Source organism: Anthonomus grandis, chromosome 14 (genome assembly GCF_022605725.1).
Source record: "Anthonomus grandis grandis chromosome 14, icAntGran1.3, whole genome shotgun sequence".
Taxonomy (NCBI): Eukaryota; Metazoa; Arthropoda; class Insecta; order Coleoptera; family Curculionidae; genus Anthonomus; species Anthonomus grandis.
Window position 1 is genome coordinate 15,932,651 of NC_065559.1, and position 18,267 is coordinate 15,950,917.

The 18,267-nt window shown below is 31.2% G+C and overlaps 1 protein-coding gene across 5 annotated transcripts in view; it reads right to left on the bottom strand.

Annotated features, from left to right (window-relative positions):
• Positions 1-18,267, bottom strand: part of LOC126744529 (AF4/FMR2 family member lilli) — a 343,999-nt gene that overhangs the window by 233,271 nt on the left and 92,461 nt on the right. The window contains exon 1 of one of the 5 annotated variants that reach the window (XM_050451970.1): positions 4,449-4,621. The exons of the other annotated variants lie outside the window; for them this stretch is intronic. The gene's annotated coding sequence lies outside the window, so the exon portion shown is untranslated. Of the gene's footprint in view, positions 1-4,448; positions 4,622-18,267 lie in introns of those variants that run through there. 5 annotated transcript variants of the gene reach the window in all.

Genomic DNA, 18,267 nt, shown 5'->3' on the forward strand with positions numbered 1-18,267 from the left:
CAATAAATGGCTTGAGAATGGCAATATTAAAAAGCCAATCATATTATTTATAGACGGACATCGCTCACATTTAAATATATTTTTAAGCGAATTCTGTGAAAAAAATGGAATTATTCTTTACTCACTACCACCCAACACCACCCATGTACTCCAGCCCGCAGATGTAAGCGTGTTTAGGCCATTGAAACACCAATGGAAAAAAACCGTCAGGGAATGGCAAAGTACACAGGATGATGTAACCAGTTCAATTACAAAAGTGAATTTTTGTAAAATATTTCAGCAAAGTTTAGATAAGGTAGATATGGTGCCTTGCATTAAAAATGGATTTCGTAAATGTGGACTCTTTCCATTAAATCCGGACAATGTGGATTACACAAAGTGTGTCCAAAATGTTTTAGAAAAAAACAAATGCCCAGTCCAAAAAGAATATGACATTAAACAAGAAGAAATTGATAATGCCAAAAAAGTGATAAATCTTATCGAAACAAACTTAGCTGCCAAAGGTGTTGACGCAAAAATCATTTACCAAACCATAGATGAAATAAAGGTAAAGACTGAGCATGAAACGATAAATATTATAAGTGACATAACTGTTAATGACATGGAAATAACAATACATAAAGATAATTCATTGTCAGAGTCACTACCTATTGGTAGTATTGTCCCAATGGATTCTTTGAGTATAATTCCCTTTGAGGATTTAAATTTAACATTGACAGATTTGCCGTTGGATATATCTGTCACTGACATATTTGGAGCCAAAGAACCAGAGCATAGACACAACTATAATGATTCTATAAATATTTATCAAGACAATTACAAACAGAAAGGACCAAATGACAATGATAACAAAGATGAAGCAATTGAAAAAAAACCCGAACATGATAATAAAAAAGATACACAAGGAAATTATACATCTGCTATCACCAAAGAAACTCATGAATTTACCAGTCCAATTGAAGAATTCGGTAAAAAAATTAAAAATGATGACAAAAAATGTGAAGAAGATGATCAGAATCCACCAGAAAATGAAACCCTTGCTACCATTGAAGAAAGTCACGACTCTACTAATCCAATTGAAGAGACTAAAAGTTTAGATGACAATAAAAGTGAACCAGAAAACCAAAGAAATCTTGCAGACAATGATGCCTTAACTATCATTGAAGAAGGCCATACCATCAATCAAACTGAAGAGTTCAAGCAACCATTATTATTTAAAGAATCTAAAAATAATATTCCTGAAGAACTTAGATATGACATAAATAGTAGTAAAGAAAATATTAACAACCAAACAGCGTGTGAAGTTAAAGGAGCAGATGCAATAACAAGAGAAGAAAGACCATTAAAAAGTATCGAAAATGAACTAGATAAAATCCAGATTGGCGAAAAAACCCCCCAAAAATCTATGAACGACGTTGAAGTTTTAAGTCCATTTTCTCAACATCTGAAGTTTCCCGAACCTATTAAAAAAAATAACGAAAGTAAAAAACGAGATAAACTGCCAAGTGCAATTTCCTCCAAAGCTTGGAGGGAACATATTCAAAAACAAGAAAAAGAAAAACAGAATAAACTGGATGTCCAGAAGAAGAAAAAAGAAGAAAGACAGGAGAAAAAGACACTGATAGCTAAAAATATGAGTGTCTCGAAAAATAACAAAAAAAGTAAAAAAATTAAACTTATGTGTTCTCTTTGCGAGGACGAACTTATAAGTGATACAGAAGATGACAATTTGAAAAATGTAGGCTGTGATATCTGTCCTAAGTGGTACCATTTAGCGTGCACTGAATTGTCCCATTTATCATATTCAGAAGCTGCAAGCAAAGATTTTATATGTATTTCTTGCCAGTAAAATACCTACCTACCTATGTATATGTTCCTTGCCGTTACTTACCTAGTTATTATAGTAGGTACCTATAATTTAGGTATCAATAGTTTTAAGAAAAGTTTTAAAAGAAGCAATGTTTTTTTTATTTTTGTTAGAGTTTTGTTTCTTTTTTTGTTTGTCTATAGAGTTTAAAAGAACTTAAGTTTTTGTTCAAAGTATCTGTCTGTTATTTGTTTGTGTATGTACCTAATATTAGGAACCTACATTATAGTAGGTAAGGTATTAGTTTTACTATTTACTATTAGTTATAAGCAATTTTTTATATTTTTGTTAACTATAGAGATTTGAAGTTCCTACAAAACTAGGTAGGTACCTACTAAGTATGTTTGTACTAAGTTGGTATTAAATATATACCCTGTTATTTGCTTCTTTAGTTGCGTTTTTTTATTTTTCAATACAAGAATAAAAACATATTACATTTTTACTTGTACGACTTATAATAAAATTAAAACAATCTTTTTTAATTGCTTCTGGACTTTATTTATTTAGATCGGTCGAAAGTCAGTATTTTTCGGCCACCCCGGCCGAGAACCGGCATTTTGAGGCCGAGAAAAATTCCACCTGGCCGAGATCTGGCAGAATGCACATTTTTTAAATTTTAATTTATTTATAAAAACTGGGAATATTTTATCCTTTTTAGACCAAAGGAAACAATTAAGAACACTATAAGGTTTCACATAAAAAAACAAAAAAAACAAATTTTGTCCTTTTTCTAATTTTATTTCTCAGTCAAAGTCAAAAATTCAGTTAGGTGGCCGAGAACTGGGCAGTTCACCCTATCATGTATTTATTATTTTTAGTACCTATTCAATTTTAGTTTGTTTACACACAGCCAGTTAAACAACATAGGCAGTATTCAATAATACTATAATTTCTTCAAAATAAAGCTGGAAACACAAATAAGTGTAACATCATCAAAAAGACCAATAAAACAATTTTTATTAAATTTTATTAATATAATTTAAATACCAATGATATTTTAAATAGAAGTGGACCAAGTACACTTCCCTATGGAACACCACATTTGTTTGGTGATTTTAAAACTCTAACATTCACACCATAACTCTTTAAATTTGCCCATTTTAAATACAGTAAGTACAACTGTTCTTTTGTAAAAGTCTCCAGGCTCCATTTACATACTGAATAGCAAGCTCACATGAATGTTGACTCCTAAAGCCACATTGTCCCTATTTCTAAAGAAGTGTTGGTCAGATGTAGTAAACTATCATCATTTGTTTTTTTATTTTTAAGACTAAACACAATTTTTTCAGTTGATCCCTTAGAGTTCTGTGGGGTTGGTTGTTTATCCTTGTTTATTAATATAATTATCATTTCAATTTACACTTTTATTAATGTTTATTACATCTTTCAGGTCATCCAAATAAAAGTCATTAAAGTGGCCCTGAATCTCCCCATTACATGTACCAAAATTGATTTCTAAGAAATTAGATATTTGCTCTTTATGTCTCAATAAATCATTAAGAGTTCTCCACATTTCCTTAGAATCTCCCTTACACCCATCAATTTGAGTTTCATAAAAATGTTTCCTTAAAAATTTTTCCTCTGATCTTATTTTTAAAATTTTAAATTTTCAGTTTTTTTGCACCAAAATTGATGTGGTCCAATAATATGCTGAGCTATTAGTAACCTGAATTTCTCTAAAAATTATTTGTCTAAAACCAGAGGCCTTATAAGTTCCTTTATACATTTTTGACTTGCAATTTTCTGTAAGTAAATCAATGTTAGTTGTCACCCTTTTCTATATTACTTGTTAAAGTCTCCTCTGTGGTATTGTTTGAAAGTCTTCTGGTTTGAAAGCCAAACTTGCATGACTTACATCTGCCGGGACTCTCCTTGGACCCTCACTCATTCATAACTCAAAAAAATTAACATAGTGCTGCTAAGTACTCTCGTTTATACACCGTCGTGTTTATAGCTCACAATACATAATCATAATGGATAACTTATAAGATCCACAAATTTTAACTTTTATACAGTATACTATAAAAAAAGTGAAACTGCCAAAGTTTCATTCTATGAATGGTCATAACAGCTGATCATGAGGTTTATTGATTTTTCTTTGTGATTATTTTAAAAACTAGAAAAGTTCATACAGGAACCAATAACTGCATTTACTAAAACATAAGTCATTTCTCCATATACAAAATGCACCTACTTGTTCGCTAACTTTTAGAGGACTCTCTGAAGATAAAAAAATAATGTTTGTTATTTTGTAATGTTAGTATAGGATACAATAAGATATACCAAAAGAAAGATTCCAGGAAGGTGACATTCTCATTTGAGCCAGGGATTATCCAGATGATGAATCCAAAAATAGCTATGGTATATTTCAAGAATTTAGGGTAATAAAACGGGGAGTTCCGGCCAGGTTGGCTAATTTCGAGATCATTTATAGGCGTGAGTAAACTTTAGGAAAAATAGGATAATTCTTAATACAGGTGGTTAAGATAAGGGGTAGTAAATCAAAGTCATAGGTAGTAAAAGGCTGGGCGACCCTTATTTAATTTAGGTATCTCAAAAATCTATTGTTATGAGTTTTTACCTGTTGCGGAACCTTAACGTAGCCAAATTACAGTAATCCAAATGTGTATTCCAAGTGGGCACAGTACAGTGTACATAAAAGTCCGCCACAAGAATCCATGGAATTCCCCCACGACCCGTCGAATTTTTATTAGTAATAACCGCACCAACAATATTATGACCTTCACTAACAGTGCAAAGTTAAACCACTTTTTAATATTTAAAAACATAGAGTAAATTAAATCGTACACAAAATATCCGTTAAAAAAAAGCCTTGAGATCCATTCTTTTGCACTTAAAAATAGCACAACACCAATCGAAAAATATTTTGTTTCGTCACTGTTCGTCGCACTTTCACGTCGCGATAATAAGGTATACTACGAGCCGGATTTTGATTTCCACCTTAGGATTAGTACACTAATAACGTTCACTGGGACCATCACAATGTCCACATTTTTCTTTCCGCTTTTCTAAGTCGTTTGCGTCTTTATTTTCCATTTTACTTAGAGCAATGACAAAATCGTCCGCGCTGAGAATCATACCGACCTCGACTAATCTAAAATAACATCTCGTCGCGGCGTTGCCGCAACGTTCTGCATGAAATCCTTGGTTATCTCTCGGGGTTAAACTGTTTCCGTACGTTACTAGACTCGGTGTACGGTAAATTTGTTAACGTGCCTCCTTGCACATAATATTTTTGTTCTCGTTAATAAGGTTTATTTAGATTTTGGCAGAAACAGCCATATTGCAAGTAACTAATTTATTCCTTAAAATAATAGGGATCTCATATAGGTATTATAAACATGTTACTTATACCTTTTTTTTAATTAATATTTCAAGTTTATAACATCAGATGATTTTGTGCTATTTTTAGCTAAATCAATTTTATCATGAGTTAATATCTGTAACTAAGGGGCTGCCTCACTCTTTCTCACATGTCTCCACTGATTTAATCAATATTGATTGTTATTAAAATATCAATATTTTAAGACGTGCGACAGTCGATCTTCTTCATATATGTACATATATTCTAACAAATTTAGACAACAGTTAAATAAGCTTAGTTTTTGTACTAAGCGTATAATAATTTAATAAATGAAATAAAAACAGGAAACAAGCAATATTATATTTGTAAAAAACTGAAATTTACTAACTAGGCATATTTTTACAAAGTAGGAATTGAAAGTCCAGTATCCAAAGCATTTATTAGAAGTGTTTTCATTTTATTAGGCAGGTGATTTAGTTCCTAGAGTTATGTTATTTTGATTTTGAACTCCTACAAGGTGCTGCAGCGAAAAGTTGCCACCTGGGATTTCTTGGGTATTTCGGTAAAAAAATAAAAAACGAAATGTTGTTGATGATAGCCGAAGCCACCGTAATATAGAAAGCCAGAAACGGCAGAAACATCATCCCACTCTCCAGCAGCTAGCTATACGTCACGTCGAACGTCTGTCTATTGCCCGAACGACTCGACTTCCTCGCCCGGCCCGGGATTAGGTATGCGCTCGGTAGGAAGGCATTAGGAAGTATTAATAATAACTTTTAACATCTTTAAATCTCTAATATCGGACAGATATGAAGAAAATTATTTAAAATGCTCATCTCAGAGAGCCGTCCTCACCAAGCTTGCTGTTGGAATTATTTTCGACAATTCAGATATCGATCCTGAAATAACATGTGACTGTGGAATTCCTATGTCAGATCTTGTAAAAAATGCGGTATTTAAGTTTTCAAACATTTTACTAAATAATTACCGAAAAGTCCAAAATAATAAAATCCATGCCGCCAAAGTAAAAAAAATTATAGAGAGACAAGAAAAACAAAATGTGTCCAAATCAAAAGATGAAAACCAAAAACCAGAACCAAAGACCAGAAAATATAAAAAACTTTCCAGTTCATAAAATTAATTTATTAAATTTCTTATTCTGTTTTTATCGAGTTTTTTTATCTAGCTATTTGAGTTTTATTTCTGTTGGTGTTTTATTAAATTTATGTTAAACCAACTTTCATATTATTATATTTATTATTTCATTATAATTATTTTTTTTTAAGAGTTTTGTATTTATGTTTTAATTTATTATAAATATATATTTCGGGAGGTATTAAAAGCTTGTATGGGTTATTTGCCTTATATTTATACCTTGTTAAAGAATGTTATATTTTTTATGATATTTTTGTTTTAATAAAAAATATGATTTTATGTATTTTGTACTACTACCAGCATACTATCAATTTTAAACAATTATTTAGTATTTTATTAAAATTGTTTTAAACAATCTTACATTTTATTATATTTATTATTTTCCTAAGAGTTTTGTATTTATGTTTCAATTTATTCTATTCTATATATGTGCATATATATAATATACTTTGGTAGCTATTAAAAACTTGTATGGGTTATTTGTCTTATATTTATAACTCATTAAAGAATTTGTTGATTTTTATATCATTTTTGTTTTAATGAAGAATATGTTTTTATTATTTGTAGTTCTTTCTACTAACACACTATTAATTTTATTAAACAATATTATCATTTAAACGATACACAATGATAATATTATGATTTTAACAGCGGTAGTATTGAATAAATACGGCTATTAACATACGAACGACACGGGATACTCAGACGTTCGACGTGACGTCACGGCTCGAAGGTTCAGGCTTTCTATATTAGAAGAATATAATATTATTCTACGGTGGCTTCATGTTAGCTGAATGTTGGTGGTGTTACATAGAAAAGTAAAACTCGACCCTTCTGACTTTTTAAGAAATCCATTATTAAATATATATAATCAAGACCACAGGCAAAAAAGGCGCTATGTCAATTTTTAAGGAAATTGAGTTATCAGTGCCATCTATTAGAAAAATTTCAAAAATTTAACCCTATCCTATCGTTTAGGCTATAAATGCGCTCAGTCAGGAGTAATTTCAATTTTTAATATTGACGAACAGCCTAAAAAGGCGCCATGTCAGTGTGGTGCTGGGTAAGAAGGCGCTTATTCAGACTAAACCTTTGTTTTTTTGTTATTTATTTGCATTTCGTAGTAAATTATGGCTTAGTTTGTTTATTTCAACACGTGGTGCTTGATGTAAAAATAGTGTGTAGTAGTGCCTGCCTTGAATTTTTCAACTAAAAAAAGGAAACGGTATGGAAAATTAAGCGATGTTATGAAAAAAATCAACTTAAGAAGCAATGTTATTGGCAAAGATTGTGGTTGCAAACGTTACAAGTGCTTTGAAAATGTGCCCGAAGTAGAAAGGTAAAGGTAATTAGGCGGTTTAACGAATTAAATTCGGTTGATGAGCAAAATATCTACTTATGCGGTTTAATCACAGTATTACCAATAAAACAGAGAAGGCCTCGCAAAACAGAAGAAGCTGCTGTACTTCACGATGCTTCCTATCATTATAGAATAAGATTCTCTGCCAATGGAAGCATACAAGAAAAGCAGGTGTGTCACAAAGCTTTTTTGGCGATGCATGGCATTGAAAGGAAAAAAACTAGAAGTACTTCAAAAGTCCTTAAAACAAAAAGGTGAGGCTCCACGTGACCACAGAGGTAAACACTTGAATCCTCCTCATAAGCTTTCAGAGAACTCCAGAAACCTAGTAATTTAATATAGTGTGTGAGTGTGATACACATTTGGCGAAAATAAAAGGATTGGAAGCTAGTAAACAAAGCATAGAAGACAAAATATCTGTAAAATATAAACAAATAGAGAGAGACATAAAAAACTTGAAATGAAAAACAAGTTACACAAATTAAAAGCAGAAGTATTTTACCAGAGGAAACGAAATGCAAAGAAAAACAACTAGAAGAGCATTTCTACAGAATCTATCTGCTTAGATTACGCAAAAAATCTGCCAGTTCCTAATATAACAACGAATGATGTTTATTACAAAAGACAACTTTCCATCTATTCATTCAACATTCATGTTTTATCCACATACCATTCAGTGTTTTACATGACTCCAGAAATTATTGGAAATAAAGGTAGTGACTCCGTTAGCTCTCTACTCCATCATTTTTTATATAACTTTCTTGGTAAATATGTTCGACATTTGGAGATTTTTTGTGACTCGTGTGGAGGCCAAAATAAAAATTACATTTTAATTCGTGCTCTTCATTACATAGTACATACTGAAAAGAAACTAGATTCAGTTAAAATAACATTCCCAATCAGAGGCCATAGTTACATGGAATGTGACAAAGATTTTGGTCTCATTAATCAAAAAATACGTGCAGAATTACCCACGGACTGGTATGATCATTTCAAATCTGCTAGGGCAAGGCCTATGCCCTTTGAAGTTGTTGAAGCCAAACAAGATCTTTTTAGAAACTGGACGTCCTTTTTGAAGCCCAGATATAGAAGAAAATGTTCTTTTTCAACAAGACCGATAAGAGAACTGAATGAAGATTGTGAGAGAACATCCCCAATTAATCTACTTTAGAAACAGCTATACAATGAGATGTGGGAATCAAGCCCCATAACAGACAGAAAATTTCGACCTAATAAACTGCTTAAAGCTGGAGAATTTAATCTTCCCGATTTGTTATTTGATGGTGAGTTTAATGTATGACAAATTTTTAAATAGTTTTACTATTATAGGGAATTTAAAATTTTAAGTTCATTACCATTGAGTCATGCAAAGTGGAAAGATGTACAAGATCTTAAAAAATTTTGCGGACCCGAGGCTCAGCAATACTTTGACAGCATTCCATTTTCAGGAAACTGACACTGGCCACCACAAAAATTAATTATTAATATTAATAATTTTAGACAATTAAGATTTTTTTTAATGAAAAACTTAGGTTAAGAATCATAATATGACAAAGGGCGTTTTTACTTTTTTTTCTGTAATGAGGTGTCTTTTCTTCTTTTTGTAGAATTTATTTACTATTTGATTTAATTTACTAGATAAACATTAATAATAAACATGAAAGCTACATTTCTGTATCATTTATTTGGAATATTACTCACCCCAACGAACAAAAATAAAGGTTCCAATGCTTTAGAACGGGTTTTCTCGAAATCCCGTTCTTTGACATAGGGCCTTCTTTGCCTGTGGTCTTCATATGTTCTTTATAGAAATTGTACAGAAGCTCTAAATTTGTGTATCAAATTATAATTCGGCAACAACATGAGCCGATGATGTGATTTTTTTGTGAAAATTGTGTGAACAGATGAAGATTACCATCTCGGGAATATTTAATAGACACTAGACACATCACTAGGCTGGAGAAAACCCCAAAAAAAATCAAACCATTAAATTTCAAGGAAGAAATCCTATTCATGTTTGGGTGGTATAACAATTAATACAACGTATGCTCCAATATTTTCTAATAAACCTCTAACTGGTCCACGGTACCATAATTTCCTTCAAAATCAAATTAAAAACCTTTAATGAGTTACTTATTTTGTTGGGTATTACTTCACTTTCATAGTAAAAATCAATTTAGAAAAAACTATCTGACACACTTAAATATTGAAAAGAAGAAGGAAATATACTTTTTCACGTATTTGAAAGAAATGTAAACCTTAATCTTTAATGATACCTTTTGTTATATTTAATTTAATTTAAGTTCAATAAATCTTAAATACCATAATTTATTTGAGATATAATAGATTTTTTTTATATACCATTTAGCTTTTAGACTCATAGAGCTAAGAGCTTAGGCTTTATCTATCGATCTCTGAATTCATTAAAAAAATAAAAAAAATAAATAAATAAATAAATAAATAAATATGCCGTGAACATATGTGATATATGTGAAAAAAAATATGATTTTCGTAAAATACTAAACTATAAACTACTATTAAAATGGAGTTTGGCAGATTTTTTGAAGGAAGCGAGTGAGTGCTTACATTTTAGATCATGAGGCAACGCATTATAGATTTTAACACCGGTATAGCTAAATGAGGCTTGAAATTTGGTAGTTCTATGCTTTGGTACACAAAACTATTTAGAATAACGCATATCACGACCATGAATGCTACTGCAGCTTACCAGCTTCTCATACAAGTACCTGAGGACTCTACTGTGGACAGTTTTATAAATGAGACTAGCCCTATAAACTTTGAATCGTTCTTCCAGCCTTAGCCATTGAAATTCGATAAATAATGGTGTTACATGGTCATATTTTTGCTTACAATAACTAAATTTTAGGCAAGCATTTTGTAATTTTTGCAAGCTATATTTATCTCTTTGAGCAAGGGCTGGCCAGAATAAAACGCTTCCGTAACTGATCACTGAGAGGACTAATGATTAAATTAAGTTTAATGTTAGTTGATAAAATATCTTAATACATGTACAAGACTTTTAGTTTATAGTAAGCTTTTTGTAAAATATTAGAAACATGATATTCAAAATTAAGATTATGATCGATAAATATACTTAAGTTTTTTTACTAATAATCTTTTCCAATCTCCCGCCTGCTCTGTTTAAAAACCTTTCTCCTTGCTCCTGGAGGAATATCGAGAATATTGCCAAATTAGATTAGCAACAGTTGCAAACAAGCCCAACAATGATAATAAACCTTTGGAAGAATGTTAGAACATCACCGAATATTGATCGGATTGCAATTCTCGATTGTGTTATTTTAACACACTGTTTGGAAAAATCAATAGATAAAACATTTTCATCCTATTCATTATTGAAACAGATAATTTGACATGTCTAAACTAATAAAATGTTATATTATATATCACTTGATAAATTAAAAAAAAATCGAAAGAGGTGTTTCGATCAGCATTATATGGCCCAATTTTAAAATGGCTGACTCTTGCAGTAATTAGGTTACATTGTATGTAATACGTAAGTTGCGGTTAATACGGCGGTCATTATGATCATCAATGCATTCTTAAAAAACATAATTTTTATGTGTACCTCTTATTCATTGTACAATGATGCGCGAGACTCCCGTTGCATCTTAAGGTTCTCTAGCACTTAATGGATATTAGGATTCATAGTATCTTCATTTATAGTAACCGAGAACTTCCAATATTTCGATACCTTGAATTCAAGGAAATTTTATTCTCTAAATAGCCCTATTTTTGTTTTTTTTAATCAATTCGTTCTCAAGAAAAATGATAAATGTGAATAACTCCTATTTTATTAAATGTTGAAGATGATCTCCGTTGACCTCCAACAAAAATACAAATGTTGTTCGAAACGTCTGCGGTCATTGGCGAACATTACCAATTTAATTCTTTCTTGCAGCGTCTAAACCATTGTTATAAATACTCTCAATATCACCAGGATTAGATTAAACAAATACTTGCTACTGTTACTATTTTATATACGTGTTACTGTTTTTATTGATCACTTCAACAAAACACCGATACCAAAATAAAAATAACTAAACCAACAAAAGCGTCGAAATAAGCAGGTATTTAAATTGAATTTTTGGAATGTATTTTTTTTTCTTGATTGACACCTGGATAATTTAAAAAAAAAATAAAATTTATGCAGGCAACAAAATTGCAGGAAGAACTTTTGAAGAATGTCAGCCTGTTTATTCATATTTCTTGAGAACGAATTGATAAAATTAAAACAGGGCTATGTAGAGAATAAAATTACCTTCAATTCAAGGTATCATTCGACCCCTAACACCATTAAAAAAAAAAGACATGGCGGCTCTAGGGGGGTAAGCGGATGACATCAGAGAAACGTAATTTCTGTCAATAAATGTCCGCCTCAATAATAAATTTGACGTGTTCGGTCGTTTTTGGCTAAACAATTTATGTTTTTAAGATTTTCGAGATGCACTGTTTTGTCTCGAACACCCTGCATAAAATACAAATAAATAACTTTTTCCACTCTCTTTTTTTATCGTACTACTATTTTTTATCGAATCGAATCTACTGAAAATAAAAGACAGAAATAACAAACAATTACTTTATTGAAGTAAAATCGTAAAGTCGTCAAATGATAAAACAATTTTTTTGTTACATTATAAACATTTCTTTACTAAACGAATCTCAAACTAGAGCTCAGTTCGAATTGAAAATAATATAATATTGTTTCAAATTCGGATAAAAAAAAAATAATTTTATTTTACAAAATGTATCACAACAAACGGCTGTCTATTTAAAGAAATATGATGAATGCCAGCTCCACTAAGGGGATTTAAACTATAGTGATGGAATGTACGGGTAAATACGAGGTGTGATCAAAAAGTAAGGTGAATATTCAGATTTAGCGTGCGACATCTGTTCAATCTTGGTACACTTGTTGGTACAATACACTTGTCTTGAGCATTTTCGAAATTTCAGCTGTATAGCATATTTAGTTTGTTTGTAAACTAAGAGGCATAAATGTTAGAAGTGTTTTGCGTACCCCACGATTTTCTGCAGTCGCAAAACAGGGATCAAAGAGTTTGCATTAAATTTGGTGTAAAAATGGAACCAAGAGCTTCAAAACGCGTGAAATCTTAAAAGTGGCATACGGTGAATCTAATTTAAGCCAAAAAAAAGCTTTATCCAAGAGAAAATCCTATGCTCTATTAAAAACTAAATCCGATCTTGAAAAGTTGAAAAAAATTATCTTGTGTTACCTATAATTAGATGTAAGTATAACCTAATATTATTTTCAAATATGTGATTGCCAATATAGCCGGTGGCCATACTAGACTTACAGGTACAGAATGACTTTATTTTGGGTTTCTTTACAAGATTGCGTGGTGGGAAAATTTTTAAATAGGCTATAGAAAATCAAAACATTTTCGTCTTTGTTTTAATATTAGTATGAGTAGAAGTCAATTAGAAAAATATGAAAAATTATGAAAGGTATATTATATACAGTGTAGTCTTAAAATCAGGCTGTTATATCTGGTTAATATTCTGGAAATCATTACCTATTAAATTGCGAATGTATTATAAAAGATGTTGGGCTTTTCACAAAATATTTGTGAAGGTTTTGTATTGTTTAAATTTTTTTAAAGGTTTTGGCGTTTTCAAATCATATTTATTTGTCTTTGATAATTTTTTTGTAAAAGCCTAAAACCTATTTTTTCGGTGACAAAAATCAGTAGAAAAACAATAACATTTTTATTTAGTATAAGCAAGATACTTTTTACTGTTTTTTTAACATAATTAAGCCATTTTTAATATGGAGCTAGCTATAAACTAAATCTGTGTATAAATTAACTCCAAGTTTTAACATTGCGCTATATGTGATTTGGTGCAAACATTTGCTCACATACCTATTTCAAACAATTAAATGTCCTAATCCTATGATGATTTATATTGGAATTTTCTCAATGTATAGTGTGTCGCAAATTCGGGGGCAAATTGGGATCAGGGAAAGCGTAGAAGATACAGGTTTAATTTAACTATGGCAAAGTTGCGTAATTTGATGCTTAATCAAATTGAGTTTAAAAGTTCCAACATTTTGATATTATTTGAAGTCATATAGTAAAATAAATTATACTTTTTCAAGAACACTATTCTTGCTCTATATGATAAAAATCTTTTATTTATTCTCCTAATTTTAATCTCCATAAAATGGTGCAACTTGATATAATTTAATTTGAGTTATTGGAGTAGCAGCAAAAATTTTACCACAACGTTTTTGTAGAAAATGCTCGTAAGTATTTTAAAATAATAATAAACCTTAGTAATTTTATTGTTTTTCCATAAAATTATAAAAAAATACCATATTACTAATAGAAAACAATGCTGTTTTTGTAAATAACTTGACCTACATTTTAAAAAATCTTGTATAACTGTACACAGACCTTTAATTTAAAGATCAACATATTATAGTTTTTGTATTATCTCTTCTGCCTTTTTAGTTTAAAACTAATTAATTATTGTGCTACCGGGTGCCCCAGGGTAAGGGAACGGTATAACTTCTATACTTTTTAGCAAAATAAATTGAATTGATATGTAGGTATATATTGGGTAAATGCAATTTTTTTTATTTATTCATCTATTTTATGTCACTTTCAGTTTAATGGGAAATTCCATTGATTTTACAATTTGTAGTATTATATCTCGTACATATTTTTTTTCAAATATTTTGGTGTAGGATTTATAGAAATTCATTAAAAAATAATTTCCGAGAAAGAATCATGCCTATCATTTCTTTAGCTTAAAATGAAGTGTAGGCATTGACAAGTTTTTCCTTTATCCCCTTTGTTCTCTTTATATTTTTTAATCTCTTAATAACTAATCTAATGTGCCACCCACTGTAGGACACCATGTAGAATTATCTCAGAATAGGTTTAAATATGTTGCTTATCGTTTTACTTTCTGAGAAAATTTATAAAAAATATTATGATTGATGTAAATATCATAATATTTTTTATAGGAATTTTTTAATAATATAGGAAAAACATGGGGTGCTTTTCCCGTTCGTTAGGTGTGAATTAAATTAATCGAAAAAGAATAAGGCCTAATCTGTTAGTTTCCGGTCACCAACAATTTTTCTAATATTACTAACTTAAAATATATGTTTTTATAGTAGGTATATAAACTCAAGTATTTTGCTACAATTTAGGCTATTGATCATAAAGATGATCAAGCCGAAAAAAATTGTCAAAAACACACACTTCCAATAATATATAAAGTAGATTTTGCTGCTTGCTTAGTTTACATTTCCTAGGGTAATAATGAGACTCATTCTATAGTATCTTTCTGTTATTAATCTAGATACTTTGATCCTGTTCTTTATCCGTTTTTCACAAATAGCAAAAATCTAAATTTACCAAATAAACAAGTTTCAATCTATATTTTCCATAAAAATTCACAATTAAGGTTGCAACCCACAATTTTGCACAAAGTCTTAGAACGACCAAATGATATCGAAATTTTAGTTTAAATAATAAAAATGTAACGAATTGTAAAATGCAGAGTGTCCCACAATAAACGTCACAGGCTGTAACGTTTTTATTTTTAAATATAATTTTTTTTTAAGAAAATGTACTTTTAATAGTTATAAAACCACTACCCAAAATTACTTACATAAACTAGCCCTGACAAATTCATCCCTCGCATGATTACTGTAGCTTGCACAAGAGAAGTCTCTTGGCGATATGAAGCTTGCCTGGAAGCTGATGGAGCTCAATTGCAGCATTTAATTAAATAATATATTTTAAAAAAAGTTGATGTGGCTTTTAGGAGATGAATTTGTAATATATTTTTAATAGTTAAAGGTAGTGGTCCTATAACTATTAAAAATACATTTTCTTAAAAACTTTTATATTTAAAAATAAAAAAGTTACATACTGTGACTTTGATTGGGAGACATCTGGTATGTTGGGTAAACGTCAACATAAACAAAACAAAGAAAACCTATTCTCACTTTGTTAGGATTTGCATGTGGTGCCATCCTTCAAAAACTAAAGATGGAAGAGAGCAAAGACCTACTGTCAAATAGATAAAAGCATAAAAAAGTACTAGATTAAAAAATCTTAGGTCAAATTTGTCTTAAATTTGGCACACAGCTTCTCACATGTATTCCGCTCACATCTCCTATTTTGGTTGTGTATATTGGCTGTCGTTACCTTTAAATTTAATAAACCATAAATAGTTACAATGTACAATAATGTACAGAGTGAAACTGAGATGTTGTCAGAGTCTACTGAGGAGCAACTGCAGGAGCGTACATCATTTGAAGACAGTTATTATAAGTTAAATAAACAGGAAAAAAAAATATTTAAAAATACTATAGTGCTGTTAATTGTGGGGAAAATAATAGTTCAGTATAAAATATTAGTCAATAAGAGTGTGCAAAACCCTTCAAGTTCTCGAGGTAATTATGTACAGAGTGCACAAATCAAATTTTCGGGTGATTATAAAAATTGGCTTGAATGTCGAGATCTGTTTAAGTCATTAATTCGTTAAATAATGTGCAAAAATTTCACTACCTTCGAGCATCCCTAGAGGGTGGGGCGGTTCAGGTGATTCATGGGGTTGAGGCTACTGAAAGTAATTATCAGATAGCATGGGATATGTTGTGCAATAGGTACAATAATAAAAGTATTTTAGTGCAAAATTACATAAAGGCATTGCTTAATATACCCAATTTAAGTTCTGAGTCTTGTTTTGAGTTACAAAAAATGGTTGATGCACTATCAAATCACATTCAAAGCTTGAAAACCTTGAACCAACCCACAGAGTTTTGGGATACGCTTTTAATTTTTTATTTTTCGGTCTAAATTGGACAAAAAGACAGAGCGTGAGTGGGAAGAAAGAAAAGTGATTTGCTCCAACCTAAAATCATTATGTCAGTTAACTGATACAGAGATATTGGGTCAAAATTCTGAGTTTCCTTCTTTGAGTAATTTTTTAGAGTTTTTAAAGAAGAAAGCTGATCTTTTGCAAAATTTGGATATTTCTAGTGTTTGTGCCTTTTGTAGAAAATCGCATTTAATTCATAATTGCTCTAAATTTAATAAACTGACAGTGTAGTCGAGAGTAGAAAGGATGCAACGTTTGAAATTGTGTTTCAACTGTCTAAAAGAGAGGCATGGCAGTACATTTTGTAAATCTAATTATTCCTGCAAGAGGTGCAAGCTAAAACATCATACTCTATTACATTTTAATAGACCTCAACAAGAAACACAGGTTTTAAGTAACGAGCCAGACCAGAATGAGGGCACTGATGGCGCTGTCAGTTTATCTAGTGGTGTAAATAATTTTTATTCAAATGTCTTGTTGCAAACAGCTTAAGTGAAGGTTATTGACTCATCCGGAGTTCCTCATGTGTGCAGAGCTTTACTGGATAGTGGTAGCCAGACTCATTTGATCACACAGGGGTGTTGTGAGAGACTAGGTCTTGAACAAATTGAGTTGTCATCTGTCATAACAGGAGTTGGTCAAAAGGTGTCGCAGTTAAAACATAATGTCAAATAACTATCCAATCTTGTATTAATCGATATTCGATGAGTCTTCCTTGTATCAAAATCAGTGCTACATATCCTTCTTGTAAGATTAATACATCTTATACTGATATCCATTGTATTGAGATTCAAATCCATGGCTTCTCAGATGCTAGTACTGAAGGCTATGGGGCTTGTGTTTTTATAAGGAGTGTAGATAATTGTGGTATGATAAGTGTGCACTTAGATTGTGGTAAGAGTAAGGTGGCACCACTCAAGGTTGTTACAATTCCAAGATTGGAACTTTGCGCCGCACTCCTTCTGGCGAAGTTCGTGGATAAGGTGCGTTCCACTCTTACAGTCACTGTCAACTCATGTTTTTTTGTGGAGCAACTCAACTGTAACTCTAAGTTGGTTTTATACTCCTGCTAATACATTACAAACCTTTGTTGGCAACAGAGTCACTCAAATCCAGGCACTTACTTCATCATCTGATTGGCGTCATATCCGTAGTGCGAGCAATCCAGCAGACCTACTGTCCAGAGGTGTTTATCCTAGTCAAATTCAGAGTTCAAATCTGTGGTGGAATGGCCCGCCATGGCTCTCTTTCCCTCAGTGTTCGTGGCCCAAATCTGACTTTCAATCTCAAATTAATTTATCAGATTTGAATAAACATATTACTGTATTTAAGATCGAGTTTGGTGCCCTATTTCCATTTGCCAGATTTTCGCGGTTATCTAAGATAAAAGGAGTAATGACTTACTGCCTGCGATTTATTGCAAAGTGTCGTCAGAGGTCAAAGATTGCTGGTCCTCTTACTGCTCCTGAGTTAAATAATCCAAATTGTTATCAAGTAAAGAAAATTTGTTAAAACTTAACCCCTTCCTGAATTGTGAGAGTATTTTGAGGGTGGGGGGAAGGTTACAACTTTCAGAATTTCAATTTGAAAAGAAATATCCTGCAATTCTTCCTGGTGAACATCCCCTTACTAATCTTGTCTTCCAGCATGAACATA